Genomic DNA, 14,308 nt, shown 5'->3' on the forward strand with positions numbered 1-14,308 from the left:
TTACTTTATATTTTCACATCTTAAGATGTTTCTGAGGGAAGCTGGCTTTTGACTTATACCAGCCATCCTCAAGTGGGTGACTTCCAAATGTGTTAAGCTACACTCACTCCCTAGTCAATGTAGGCAGCAGTCTGAGTAAGGCTGAACTGTACTTTCTCACAAGTTGCTTTAAGCAGGTGCATTTGTTCCCAAAATGTTTTAAGTAAGTAAGTAAGTAAGTAAGTAAGTAAGTAAGTAAGTAAGTAAGTAAGTAAGTAAGTAAGTAAGTAAGTAAGTAAGTAAGTAAGGAAGGAAGGAAGGAAGGAAGGAAGGAAGGAAGGAAGGAAGGAAGGAAGGAAGGAAGGATCGATGGATGGATGGATGGATGGATCGATCGATCGATCGATCGATCGATGGATCAATGGATCGATGGATCGATGGATCGATCACAAACTTCCTGGTAGTTTTCTCTAAAGCATCCAGTCCCATGCTTTCTGTGGCAATTGTAGTTTTAGCCATTATCAACCATTTGGCTGAATCCATGGATTGAAAATTTGCACATATGACAACTTGTTTTGATTGTACAAAGAGGCCACATCACCTTTGCTGTCAATAGATCTATACTGTCTAAATAATTATATATATTCATGATAACCTTGAGAGTTTAAGAAGTATACAAATAGTAGCTTTTTAAATAATGCATTTTTCATATAAAAACATTTTCTCCTTCCTTTGATAATCTCAACATGGCACTCTGCCTGGGAGCATTGGAAAAGTTCAGTGATACGTGAATCTACTGAACATGTGAAAACTGAAGCTTAAGTAAAATGTTTTTTCAGTTTTGTTATTCTTTCTAAGTTCTTCTAAAGAGTTCAAAATAGTGAACCTGGACATTTATGAATGTTCAGTGATTAGGATTGGGTTTTTCTTACTCAGATTTTTCTGTTGTTCCGTACTTATTGTGTTAAACATTATACATTCCTACACTTTATTACATAAATATTTATTGTATTTATTGCTGTATCGTTGTCTAGGGATTTTTGAGGAGGAAATATGGAAGCAAACTGATAAATAAACAGTGTACAGTATATGGTTTTCCCTGCTGTTTATAAATATGAAGGGGGTTTTGAAGCCAGATCTCTGAAGCCCTAATCGGACACTCTAAACAATTGACTAAACCAGCTCTCCAAATTGAGTAAAACCCATTATGATTCCTGTACTCTCTCTCTCTTTCTCCCATTCTCCTCCCCCACCTCTAATTTGATGGAAACGATATTAATGATTAAACAGACGAGACAAAGCAATTTCATTAGAGTATCCTTATACTTCATCACTTTCTTCTGCTTCTACTGATGTGAGTTTAGGAGTGTACCCTGCCTAATGCTGTTTCAGCAGGCTTATACAGAAAGAAATACTGTACATATCAATTTAGAGTACTCTTGTATATGTCATTGTTTTCTTTATAGTCATTTTAATTAGAAACAAACAGTAATAGTTGATCTTCTTGCCATTGTAGTTTTCCTGTTGGACATCCTTGTTCTAGATCAGACTTTCCTACGCTGGTCTCCACTGTGCCATCGAATTACTGTGATGTTCCATAATCCCTAGCTAGTGTAGCCATGGGGCACTGCAGTCCAAGGTTTCTAAGAGTGGTGTTGGTCGCACCAGCTGAGGAAAGACTAGTCCAGACCAATCTTATTTATCTGCCATATATCATGCTAGCCAAAAAGACTTCTTCGGTACACTGTACAATAAATTAAAGAGTGAAATAAATGGGTTTAAAAATATGAAGACCACCATTTGTCCTTTCACTAGAATGCAAAATCAGGAAAAGGATGTCAACTAAAAACCAAATTCTTATTTGAATCTAAGCAACCATTTATATGCTGTGAGTGTGCGTTGTGCAGAGGGACTGCAGACATGAGCCATGCCCCATGACCACAGTAGCTCTCCAGTTCCTCTGTGCTTACAGACTTAAGCACACAAGTCCTGTCGGTGTGGCCCAAAGATCCTGCACGAAGCACACTAGAGTACTGTGTTGTACAAGTGGTCTTGTGAGCATGTGTAGGTTGCAGAACAAGGAGGCACTGGGGGCGGCAAAGCTGGCAACACACATGAGGTGGTGCTAATTGCTAAAGGCAATTACATTCTTTGAAAGCCAGAACAATGGTCATCTGGATAGCACACATAACTGTGGTAAACATAATTAAGAAGGTTCAAACATCAGCGATGATCTCAGGTAAAAAACAGAATTGCTTGGATGGTCTAAACAAAAAAAGACAAAAAAAAGCCCACTTGGCTAACCTTGCTCAGTTGTGGTTTTGCTTAGGGATGGAAAATATATCCAGACCAGGAGTTTGGGAAGGAAAAAGTGGGAACGAAGTAACAGGTGGCCTGCCTTCATTGATCCTCATCAGATCACAGGATAGGAAGTTCAGCTTCCAGGTGTTGCCCTGAAGGTGCTGGGAAAGAGATTGAAAATGAGGTGTGTGAGGGAGGCTCTTGCATCTTCTCATCACAATTTCCCCTGCATCCCAGTATATTTTGGAGCCACAGCCTTATTTGTAAAATCTAATTCCCACTTATCACTCACGGTACAGTTTGCACATGAAACTGCTAGAAGAGCATGTGGAAAAGTTACCGTTCCCTTTCTTCTTAAAGGAATGTCTTTTCCATGACACATTGTTCGTTTAGCAACATGAAAGGGAAATGACTCACCTTTCATCCAAACAAGAACTCTTAAAGCCTAGCCGACAGCACCTGTCTGGGATGTGGTTACTTATTAACCAGTTACTAGCAAAAGGTGTCCTGGGAAATAAAAGTGTGTGCTTGTTTTCCTTCAGCCTGGAGTATGAATGGCCACTCCTTGCTTCTCAAAGAAGGCTTGTACTTTGGAAGGGAGTCAGTGGACAGTGAGTGAGTGCCCCATTTTTTCCCTGTTGATGTGCTGAACCTCACTTGTCTGAGTGCCAGGCAGGATCAGAGGATTGTGTAATTGCCTCCCATTCCCATAATTTTACAGGTGGCCCAGACAACACCATCATCCAGTGGTAATTCTGGGCCCTCCCTCCCTCCCTTCCTATTAAAGAGGAAAATATGAAATGGCTGCAAACTGAAGGAATCTTAGCAGCCTTCCTTGTCCTGTCTCCTTTCATTATAGCTCTCTTCATTATTATCATCATCACTGCTTGTTGTGATTGTAGCCACCTTCAGATTCTGTATGGCCGCCCCTTCCCCCTGATATTTTCCTTGCTCTATGTTATGCCACCACCCATCTTCAGGGCTGATAGATGTCACATCCAATGACGTTTTTCTACACTTTCCACATCCACAAGCCTCTTCTTTCTCGGCTTCAGTGCTGTACACCTGCCTTACCATGGAATGGGTGGTGGTGGTGGTGCTGCAGCTCCTCCTGAGCCTTTTTTTAAAGCAGCCAGCACAGGGCAAGTACAGAGGGTGAAGGAACTGGCTGCCATAGCGACCCACTGTGCCTGAACACCATAGTCAAACACAGGTATGGATACAGTTTTAAAATAGAACCCAACATATCTTTGTGCAAAAGCAGCTAAGCACCAATAGAGAGAAAAATTCTAATTTTATTTGCCTAAAAAGGAAACATTGGTCCTACCATTTTTATAATCTAATGAAAAATATCACTAGAAGTCTGCAACCAAAGAATTGGCCAAACATACAAATTTCTGTACGTTACTCCATTAATTCCTTGCCCTTGCTTTCCTCTCAAGCTTTCCAGATCGCAACACAGCAGTGACATGAGCAATATTAATTTAACAAACCCAACCAGTCATGCTCCAAAATGCTGTGAAATTGTAGATGTTGACTGTATTTTAAACAGCTTGCTGTTTAGGTCATATGAATGTGGTATCCTACGCTAGTGCAGGAGCCTATGCCGTGCTTGGCGGTATGTTGTAGCTGTCTTGTCAAGGTCAGAGCATTGCCTTTAGCCTCTTGTCTGTTTGTACCTTGAGGCATAAGGTACAGTTTGTACCTGTGCAATGGAACTTCTGTCTACAAAGAAGTCACCATGGCAAAAGAAATAAGCTACTTCCAAAGAAAAATTATATACATGTCCATTCTATAGCTTCCATACTTAAGAGCATCACAAACTACATACAGGCTACCAAGCCAAGGACTGCATCCCATTTAAACATGGTTGGGGAAGGTGCAGCCACATAGATGTTGTTGGGCATTCACTTCCACCAGCCTTAGCCAACATAGCCAGGGATCGAAGATGATGGCAGCTACAGCTCTACACCATTTGAAAAGCCAAGTGTTCCCCATCCCAGCTTTAACTAGTGTTCAAGGATACGGTGGAAGTACACATAAGTACTGTTATCAGATTTTTTTTTCCAACCCTTGTGTGAGCTTTGACCTGTCAATAGAATGTGCTCAGAACTTGAAGGGCCAAGATTTAGTGATGCCTTTTTGTTACAAATAGGCAGCCAACAAGGAGCTTTTTTAAAAAGTTGTAATGATTATCTGGGGAAAACAGTACATATAGCTAAAACTACCAGAATAATTTTCCTTTCCTGTTCTGCTTTGCTACCCACACAGTTGTGCATGTAAACAAAATTCCATGTCCCAGCATGTATTTTTTTTCCTTCTGAATCAGAAACTCACTCCAAATGACTTAACCAAGAGAGTATCTCAAGCGTTGCTGAACACGTGTTTGCCAAAGTAAGGGGGTGGTGGTGGCAGGAGAAGCTGATGGCAAACAGACAGAATTTACATCTACACATCATTATTTTATTCTTGCCTTGTTCTGTGTTTTCTCTGGATGGAGATGTCTTCCTGTCCTGCTGTGTGAGGTGGAATTTGCTCATTTACAGCTTGTGCCCTTGTATGGAGGCCAGCTCCACCTCCCGCAGTTCAGACCTCTTCCTCCTCCTCCTCTTACAGCCTAAGGGAACCTCTGTGACTTGCTGGTTGGTGGAGAAAGGAGTGGGGGCTGAAGGGCCACAGTTCTTTGACCCCAGGGACCCCTTTACCTCACTCCATGTGTGGGCCATTGGCTGAATCACTCAGCCTCGCTGTGTGCTTCAGGGAGTTTTCAAATGCCGCATAACCAAGTTTTCCACTTTGCCAGAAAGCAAGCCATGTGAGGCATAAGACCTCATTTTTCTTGAGGAAGTCCACCATGTGTTTCCTGCTATTCATTTTTGATGGGCCTCTTTATCTTTAAATGTCTTGCCTGCTATTTTAGATGGAGTGGAGGAGGAGGAAGCAGTGCAAAAATAACAGAACCCACATATATATGTCAGATATCATCAAATACAGAAAGAAATGATAGGCCAAACGAACAACGGGTAGATATGCATATTCGTTACTGCTTCTACATCTGTTGGCAATTAAGAATGCTACGTCTGTGTATGTGTATGTATGTAGATTGCCAGTCTCAGAGAGCTGTTATGCATCTCCAAACCTCCAGGCAAGGAGACAAATCTTACAGTGAGTGATGCTGAGGCAAACCTTGCTGCCTCACCCTTGGTATGTCACAAGGATCCACTCCCTGGTCTTAGGGTTTGGCCCTGAAAGGTCAGGGAATGGTATGTTGCTAACCTGACAAGTCTTGTATGAGTATAATCGAATTTCTTCTGCTGGCACCATTCTGTAAGTAGAAGAGGGGACCCTTCTCACCTCTACTCTTCTCTATAGCCAACTGTTCCTTCAGCAGATGTCTGCAGCCTGTTTGTGCATCGTTCAGGAATGAAGTCTTTGCCTTCCTCCTGCACACTTGGAAAAGCACATGGGCATTTTACTCCTATGTTGCATTGCACACAAGTTTGTTAATATTTGTCTGTTCCCAGTTGGCTTCCAAAAATAACCAGGGCAATTTCACAGATATCCTAAATAGTTTTTGGTCTTTTTTTTCAATTCTTTTTTTATTTTATAATACAAAAAACACCAAAAAAAAACCACATATGTAACAACAAAAATACAGAAAAAATTACAAATAATAGTGCTTATTATACACTAAATTCTAATGTGTACCCCATACCCACGGGACTCCATTTAATAATATTTTATTACAGATTACCTCTCCAAAATTGTATTGAGTATTCTTTAGAGGCTTTCCCCCTTCCTTTCACTAATACAAATTCCACAAATTTACCCCAAATATCATAAAAATTGTTAGAACTTATTTCCCCTCTTTTTATTTTAAGTTCAATAGTCAATTTATCATTTAATGCAATATCCCACACTTCACAATACCAGTCTTCAATTTTAATACCATTTTTGTCTTTCCAAAATCTAGCTGTGAAATTGTAGATGTGGTCTTTGAAAACTCTTCCATGTTTTGTTAATCAGCAGTAGTAACAAGAAGCCATTTCCCCTTCTTTATTATTACTTGACAGCCAGGGAAGAAGGGACATTTACTGTATCAAGGCTGTAGTCCAGGAAATACTGTTCCAAGCAGTGCATATTTTCAGGTGAAACTTCACAGTTGTTGCTTTTTTTACAGCATTTATAGTAACATAGAAAATTTTCACAATGGATCTTGGCATCTCCTTTCATTTGGGTATGGCTAAGCCAGCATTCCTTCATGCACCAGGTTCTTTGGGGTGCCCAAGAGGTAACCTGTTTATTTACTTTATTCTATCCAGCTGTGAGTAGAATATCTGATTATCTGAAGCCAAGTACTCAAATCATGGCCTTCCCATTAGATAACAGTGTAGAGGAGATAAGAAGATGCATCCAAAACCCAAGGAGAGGCCCCATTAAATGGCCACTCTTTTGTTATTTTACATAGGCAACTAGCTAATTCCGTGTTGTTGCACACAACAGGTGGGTGGCTGTGCCAGAGATAATGAAGCCATTTGGGAAGGCATGATTCTCCCTTTCCAACCAAATAGCCTGGTGACACCCAGGATACTGGCATATCTTGACACGTGTCTTCCTGCATCCAATAATGGTGGTGGTGGGGAGGTATAAACCTCTCCTAGGCAAGGAGGAGCAGCTCCAGGAAAGCTGGCTGGCACCTCTATCTAAGTGGGGCATTTCAGGAAACAGCTTTGATCTTTTTAGGGCAACACTCCTTCAAATGAGCCGCTAAAGAAGCAACCTATCTGAGTGGTAAGATAACAAAGATAACAGCTTTCTGTGCATGTTTTTTTGATAGCTCTGCTTTTATGGGGCTTTGATTGCCGCAGAATGCTCAGGTACCCGCAGAAACTTCAAAAGCTCTCTGTGTGTGCACTGCACCACCTTGTACAAAGAATTATAACAGAGGGTGTGTTTGTAGGCACACCTATTTCTCTCATTAAGAAATATTTGTACAGTATTAGGCCAGGCCTTAAAGTAAGAAATAATGGACTATCATTTTCTATTTTCTGCTTTTTATTGTTATTTTCATCATCATCATCGTCATCACTACTGCTATTGAAGGCTGATTGTGCAAAGGTTGTTCTTAAATTTCTCCACTGTGTTTCTCCAGAAAAGATGGAGCAGAACATTTTCATTGCTAAATTCTGTATGCTAGGATGAAGATGTTGCAAATTTAGCATTCCTGTTGCTAAACTTAGTACAGCTCTCTCCCATTCTAGTGATAGACAGGTTTAGTCTTAAAGCCCAAAAAGAAGCGCAGTGTGGCACATATATCCATGGCCAGATTTCTGGTGTATGGAACAAACTTAAGAAGAGCTCTGATAGATAAACGTAAGGTGCCATCTAGCTTACCATCAGGTCAGTCCCAGTGATCAGTCAGAGGCCTCTGGAAATCACACAAGAAATACAGGAGAAGAACAGCATATCCCACTGTGGCTTACTGGCATATGCCTTTAAGCCAGTGGTTCCCAACCTTTGTTCCCCAGATGTTCCTGGACTACAGCTCCCAGAAATCCTGGCTAGCATAGCTAGCGGTGAAGGCTTCTGGGAGCTCTAGTCCAAGAGCATCTTGGGACTCAAGGTTGGGAACAACTGTTCTAAGCCTTCAGGTAATATATAAAACAGCTATCATGTCTGATCGTGTTTGATAGTCTCTTCCACTAGCAGGCTATCTTAATAGTCCTCTTTTAAAACAATGCAGCTTCTGGCCTTCTGTGCATCTCACTATGATAAATTTCATCAAATCAGTGGTGTGTGAATATGTATTTTGTTTGGATGTTGTCTATCTCATCAGTCAGTTCCACTGTATTATCTTGGGTCTTATGAGGGGGGAAATTGGTTTAAGCATCTGGCTGCAGAGCCAGAGGCTGGGAGTTCGATCCCCCACTGGGCCTTCTTGACAGAGGCTGGACTCAATGATCTGTAGGGTCCCTTCCAGCTCTACACTTCTAAGGTTATTATTATTGTTAATTCCTTTACCCATTTTATCTATGTCAATCATTGTTTTATTAACATCTATTATACTTGCTACCTTTTTTTCCCTACTAAACTAGAATGCTCAAATTTTTAACCATTCTGATAGGTAAGGTTTTCTGGGTAAGTGATTGATTTTGGTGATATTTTTCTGCCCTTTTAATTTGTGGTAACATTTTCTGAACTTCTCCCAATCCTATACTATTATTTTCAGACATAGCACCTTCCTGTATTTCAGTTTGGGACACAAATCTGGTGTGTATAAACCTGTTTCTGTAATTTAATTGCTGCTCAGGGAAATAAATACTCCTTTAGATATCAAGGCAAATTTTGGACCCCACCTGACACAGTGTCCTGCTCCTCTGCCAAATTAAAGGAATGAAGGCAGTTTTTTAATCTTTGAATCAAGGGATAGGTGATGTGAGCTGTTTTTGCAAAATATTCCAGGGTTTAACATCAAAAACAGCCTGTTCTTCCATTCTTGATGACAGAGGAATCCTAACGTGAACTCATTCAATGTAGCTGGGAATGTCCCATGTTGCTCTCGTGCAGTGGTTCCCAACCTTGGGTCCCTAGATGTTCTGGAACTAAAACTTTCAGAAGCCTTCATCACTGGCTATGCTGGCCAGGATTTCTGGGAGTTGTAGTCCAAAAACATCTGGGGACCCACGGGTGTGCACCACTGCTTATTGGTTTGTGAAGATTTTTCTTCAGGTCTCCTCCAATTTGGAATCTTCACTCCCATTCTTTTAAAAAGAAGTTACAGTGTGTATGGCCCTGAACCCACCAGAAATACCTAACCTTGCTCTCAGTGTTATCAAGCTCCCGGGCAGGGTAGAGGTACTGTAACCCCCTATTCATTCCTCCACTGGTCCTCCTGGCCTACTTTCTTCTCAATAAGTAAAGATTTACTGGCAGCCAGAGAGGGTGGCTGAAAGGATCAGGAGAGGAAATGGACAGGTGATATCCCAGCAGTATTTTCTGCCGCTGCCTTGAATCATTTAAAAGTGTAAGCACACTCTTTGCTAGTTCATGATGTGGCAACCAGAGTAGAAATGTGATTAGTGGTTAGAATGTTTAGCTTGGTTTTGCAAAAACTGAGTTCAAATCCCCACTCAAGCATGAACACCTTTTGAGCCTAAATAGTCTCACAGGCTTGTTATGAAGAGGAGGAAGAGAGCCATATATACCATCATGAACTCACTGGAGAGAAAGTGGGATGTCAGTGTAAAAAAAAAATAAACCCACTTCCCAGGATGTTCTCCCCCTGCTTTTATAACAGACACAATTCAACTGTGAAGGGAACAACAGCAAAAGAATGGTACATATTAATAGTTACATATTTTACAGGGTCTCTGAAATTATTTTTCTGGGAGAGTGTGGCCTTTCTACCATACTGGTGACACCACTTCTTGTTTGGCAGTGTGCGGGCAGTTATCATGTATCTAAGTCTTCAGAAGTGCCATTGGATCTTAAAAGAACAAGTTAATATGTGAAGTAGCCCTGTACTATCTAGAAGCAAAGTAGAAATCTGAAAGGGTTTTATATTTGAGTACAGTGGTGCCCCGCATGACGATGATAATCTGTTCCATAGAAATCGCTGTCTTGTGAAAACATCATCTTGTGAAAACTGTTTCCCCATTGGAATGCATTGAAACCCGTTTAATGCATTCCAATGGGGAAAATAGTCGTCATTTTGCGAAAATCGCCCATATGGAAGCCATTTTGCAAAGCACCGATCAGCTTTTAAAATGGCTGTCCTATGAAGCATCGGTCCCGAAAACACCCATTTTGTGAAGCGCGGGTCAGTGCCAAAATTGTTGTCTTGTGAGAAACGGTTTGCGAGGCATGGACCCAAACATCGTCCAGCGAAAATCGCCCATTGGAAATACTTTTTTGCGAATCGCTATAGCGATCGCAAAACCTCATTGTCATGTGGATTTGTCGTTTTGCGAGGTCGTCGTCTAGCGGGGCACCACTGTAGTGTATTATAGGTCCATAGATTCCGAAAGCAACAGAGTAACACGAGAAACCCTTGGCCACATGGTGATGGCCACAGAAATATCTCCTCACCTGTCACGAAATGAAGCCATCGTTGATGAGGAATCCTAATGTGGACTCATCCTACATAACCTAGAATGCCCTCTGCTACTCTCATGGTTGGGGAGAATGGTGCTGCCAGCCCATCTGGATTGTTGCACCTTGTCTCAAGCAGACTTCTTGAACTATATGTTCATTATTATTCCCTCCTTCCCTGCTTTCCCATTTTTTCCTTCTAAGTCAAATGTAATAACTTGCTTTTTGCATAAGAGAAACTGTTTTTGTGTTGAGCCACACAGAGCAAAGCCCAAGCAGGATCACAACCAGGATCACACTAGTTGTTTTAAGGCTGGCATTCATAGCAGGCTTCATAAGTCACATCACCAACCAGATGGCAAAAGCCAAAAATGGTACTGGTTGAAAGATCCCCCACATATTTTTCAGCATTTTAAAGTCCTAATACAGAGGCCTATAATGAGAATTTGGATACAGCCATGACTGTGTCTGAGTGTTAATTTTTTGGCCTCTGGCCTCATGCTGGTCAAACATTGCCCAGATGTTAGAATGTACATCTTGTTAGCCCCTAAAAGTGTAACAGAGAGCCTGCTTGTTTAGCCTGCAAGGGAGTGTGTGCAGCGGTAATTTGTCCAAGCTAATTTCCTTTTTCACCACCACCCATTCCTAATGCGGCCTTCCCTTCCAGGATTAGTTATATGGAGTACAGTGGCTTAAGCAGAACCTCTTCCCTCTGGCCTTCTGTTTATCATCTTCTGTCAAGCGCATGCTGTTGCCAGGCAACAGAAAGGAAGTGCCAGCTGGAGCCACGTGGTTGTGGCCAGTCATTTCGTGTTAGCATCCTGGGGCAAAGTCTCATTTATTTCTAATCTAATGTTTCTAGGGGAACGCCACAGTCAATGTGTCCCAGATACTGTGCCAGTTGAGACAAAACTGCCTCTCTTTAGTTTCTACTTTTATTGGAGCTAGTTCTCGGCAGGATTGTGTTTACAGTTTCTGGTTGAATATTCATTAAATTCCTCATATTCCCCGCCCGCCCCCCCAAAATCTGTTTAATCTGAACTAAGCATCACCTTCTCTCCATTTCTTTCCACTGATAGTGAAGGTTAGAATTGCTGAAACCCTGGAATATTATTTGATACACTCAGACTATAATTGGCCACAAATAGAGATGTGACTAGTACTTTTGACACTCAGGGCAAGCGCCACAGGTTGCACCCCCAAACCAACACTGCAATTCACGCTGTGAAAATAATACAAGAAGTACTTCACAGTGGTGAACACCTTGCCAGCATCTCCACAGGGGATTAATAACAGTCAGAGTGAAAAAACAAAACAAAAATAAATCAGAAGTGTATCTTTTATATCTGTATATATTGTTTAACATACCATACATTTTAATTAACGTTGACTTCCTATATAGTCCAGTACAGAGGCGTAGTTTACCAAGTAACAGATAGACCTGGCCTCTACTGCCGTATCCATGTCTGTTTTTGTGTCTCAATAGGCCTTGCTGCCAGGCCGCTCCAGGTGCCTGCGGATGGAACAAACCCTCTAAATTTGGCACCCTGGGACAAAGTTCGGGTTGCCAATCCCTAATTATGGTTCTGGCTATATAAGACCTACATCTCAACATGTTTCAGCTTGCCTTTAGTTTGTCAAAGACATTGAAAATGGGGCAAAATGACAGATTTTTCCCTATCCTTGATATTTAAAGCATGTTCGTGGAATTACATATATATAACCTCATGTTATTCTGTTAGTCAAATTATATAGAACTTCATGTACATAGTTTCTGTGTTGGTGGTCATGATTTTATAGTTGAAGTATAGAAGGAGAAAGTTTTACTAGTAGATTGATTGAGGTCTCTTCATATAGGGAAGTTTAGAAAACTATATATAAAGTATATATCCCTTTCCTTCTGTTTTACCAACAATCCCCTCTCGAGCACCCTGGATTTGGCTTTGAGGTTTTAAATAATGTTGTTGTTAAATAATGTTGTTGTACCTGGGGGTAATGATAAGAAGGGGAAGGAACAAAGAAACCTACTGTAGCCCTGTATATCTATTTCCAGGACAAATTAATTGAGTATTCTCAGTGCCATGAACACAGGCCCTGAAAAGCCAGTTTATGATTTTTTTTTTAAAAAAACGCTGTTTGAAAATGTGTAAGCAAATTGAGTAGTAAATGTTCCTTTCGGGATGGGAAAAACTGGGTCCCATTCTTCACATACAAGTGATGCCATTCCAAGATTTTGGTACAGTCTCTTTGTAGCAGTTTTGATTGGGGCCATATAAGAAACACAAAGCTTAATGTGCCCAACTTTGAACTGCTTTATCTTGGGCTGAACTCGCTACATGTCACCTTAAAGACTAACTGCTCCAAAGTACCCCAAGGTTTTTGTGTTTGTTTATTTGTTTGTTTCACCTCGTGTTTTCACAGACTAACACGGCCACTCCTTCAAAAAATATATAATGATGTTTCTTTCCTTTTCATGTATTTTCTTCTCAGCCAGTGTTTATAATCTTGCCTCTGAGTGTTCATACTAAGCATTTTGATCTTCTCAACAGAACAGTGTAATTTTCAGCTGAGTAGCACATATTACACGAGAGTATCTGCTTACAACAGACTACTATTTTTATATTCTACAGACAGTGCATGGTTTCTAGTATAAAGTGATCCCCACTACAGCCTCGGATCCATCTTGACATCCCAGTTTTTTTATCAGATGCTAAGCAAGAGTTCTCCAGTTCCAATGTAAAGTAGGAACCTCAGGGTATGACAGTGAAGCCCATATGTGATGGGAAGAGGGAAGGGGAGAGTGTGGACCACTGCTGTTTATCTACAGCTTCATAAAGAGTTAGGAAGTATATGTCCAACTACTATCATGGCACACATCCTCTGTTATAATTCCTGCTGAGTTCCTTTAAAGCACTATTTGCCAGTGTGGGGGTCATGACCCTCAAGGGGGTGACAAAATGTTTTCTGGGAGGGGGATTCCATGGGTCACTTTATATGTGTTGCAGCCCTCATTAAATAATTTCTTCTTTGACCTTATGAAGCAGGATATTAAACTTAGCGTACATATGTATGTATGAAAAACAGGACCTTTAGGGGAGAAAGAAGCCTCTACTTACCGAAGAGAGATGACATTACCCCATTAAAATGCCTTTTTATGCAAATGTGGCAAGGGGGGGGGTCCAGGTTACTTGGCTATTATAAAATGGGGTCATGACTCGAAAAAGATTGGGAACCACTGATGCAAAGCAAAGGTGATGCTGATTCAGCTCAAAATGTGGATTGGGTTAATGGAAAGGTCATCACTCTTGCCCTGAAACTGCTGCTTCACAACCAGATTTCTCATGGCAGACCTGACTTTCAGATTCGGAGCTATGTCATAGGAAAACAGTTCCAGAGAACTTGTTTTGGTGGGAGGCATGGCTGGAAGAAAAGGGTTCAGCTACCTCTTATTTATTTATTTATTTATTTATTTATTTATTTATTTATTTATTTATTTATTTATTTATTTATTTATTTATTTATTTATTTATTTATTATTTGATTTGATTTGATTTGATTTGATTTGATTTGATTTGATTTGATTTGATTTGATTTGATTTATATCCCGCCCATCTGGTAAGTCGGTACCACTCTGAGCGGCTAACACTTCCTGCCTACTCTGTCTGTACTTTAAATCATAATGTTATATGAATAAATATTCAACCTACTTGTGATAATGTTTTACCACTCTTGCAACTGGTAGTGTAGGTGAGCATGTGTTGGGATGGCAGCTGCATGCCAATTGCATTTTCCATGTTGTTAGACATTGCTTTTTTGGGGGGTACTCAGATATCAAGCCTTGATGCCTGATTGTTCCTTCTGTTGAAGCAAGAGCTATGTTATATGCATTTGCTTTCATCTCTCAGATATTAAGAGGGTGTTTCCATAGAAAACTGAG

At 40.8% G+C, this 14,308-nt stretch overlaps 2 long non-coding RNA genes across 2 annotated transcripts in view; both read left to right on the forward strand.

Moving 5' to 3' along the window:
- Positions 1 to 14,308, forward strand: part of LOC140704590 (uncharacterized) — a 229,469-nt gene that overhangs the window by 140,460 nt on the left and 74,701 nt on the right. The gene's annotated exons all lie outside the window — the stretch shown is intronic.
- Positions 1 to 14,308, forward strand: part of LOC110077803 (uncharacterized) — a 146,476-nt gene that overhangs the window by 131,257 nt on the left and 911 nt on the right. The window lies entirely within an intron of this gene.

The sequence above is a fragment of the Pogona vitticeps genome, chromosome 2 (genome assembly GCF_051106095.1).
Source record: "Pogona vitticeps strain Pit_001003342236 chromosome 2, PviZW2.1, whole genome shotgun sequence".
Taxonomy (NCBI): domain Eukaryota; kingdom Metazoa; phylum Chordata; class Lepidosauria; order Squamata; family Agamidae; genus Pogona; species Pogona vitticeps.